This window comes from Suricata suricatta, unplaced genomic scaffold (genome assembly GCF_006229205.1).
Source record: "Suricata suricatta isolate VVHF042 unplaced genomic scaffold, meerkat_22Aug2017_6uvM2_HiC HiC_scaffold_25984, whole genome shotgun sequence".
Taxonomy (NCBI): domain Eukaryota; kingdom Metazoa; phylum Chordata; class Mammalia; order Carnivora; family Herpestidae; genus Suricata; species Suricata suricatta.
Window position 1 is genome coordinate 1 of NW_021871530.1, and position 798 is coordinate 798.

Genomic DNA, 798 nt, shown 5'->3' on the forward strand with positions numbered 1-798 from the left:
TTCTTTTTTTTTTCACAGCACAAATCCGTTTATTTACTAACCAAAGGGATGATCCTAATTAAATCAACACTTTGAAATAGCTGCATGTAAAATGTTTGTGATAAAGATAATTGAACACAGTGATGAAAAAAGAAAAGCATATGGAGATTTGCTCATTGAACTGAGCTTGCTCATCCTCAAAGCTAATTCCTGTCCAAATTATGATGGAATTTTTACTCTACTTTTTCATAGACCCCAGTACAGGTGATATTGTTCGTGACGCACTCCACTACTAATTTCCCATCTTCCAATTTTCTTGTTATTGTGCTTTCCTTCCCATCCCATTCCTGATGTTGAACCAATGCGCCGTTTGTAAAGGTGCAGACAGTTTTTCTGCCATCAGCTGTAGTTTCTTCAAACTTCTCTCCCAGGTTACATGAAAACTGTGTTGTTTTTTTCAGTTTTTATGGTGAGGTTTTTGCCATCAGAAGAGATGATACAGTCTGGTTTGGCCATTGCACCCACTTTCCGCAGAGCCATGCCCACTCCTACTTCCTTCACGTATTCGTCAAAGCCTTTGCTCTCCACCAAGCGCCATCTTCCTACCAACTGCTGAAGGGTGGCCAGGGTGGGCGCGGGCAGCCCGGCGGGCGGGCGCGTGGAGCGAGCGGAGCCGAGCGGGGTGTCAGAAGCGTGGCTTGCCTACAGTGTTCAGTTTCACTGAGATTTGTATTTCCCTGCAGATCCCCATATGCAGGGGGCTCACCCTGTGTGGGCCTCCTACACAATAAAAAAGCAGAGAATCCAAAGCACAGAGAG

The 798-nt window shown here is 45.1% G+C and overlaps 1 pseudogene; it reads right to left on the minus strand.

The window, feature by feature from the left end:
* Positions 1-212: 212 nt before the first annotated feature.
* On the minus strand, positions 213-681 carry LOC115284908 (annotated as a pseudogene).
* Between the last annotated feature and the right edge of the window lie 117 nt (positions 682-798).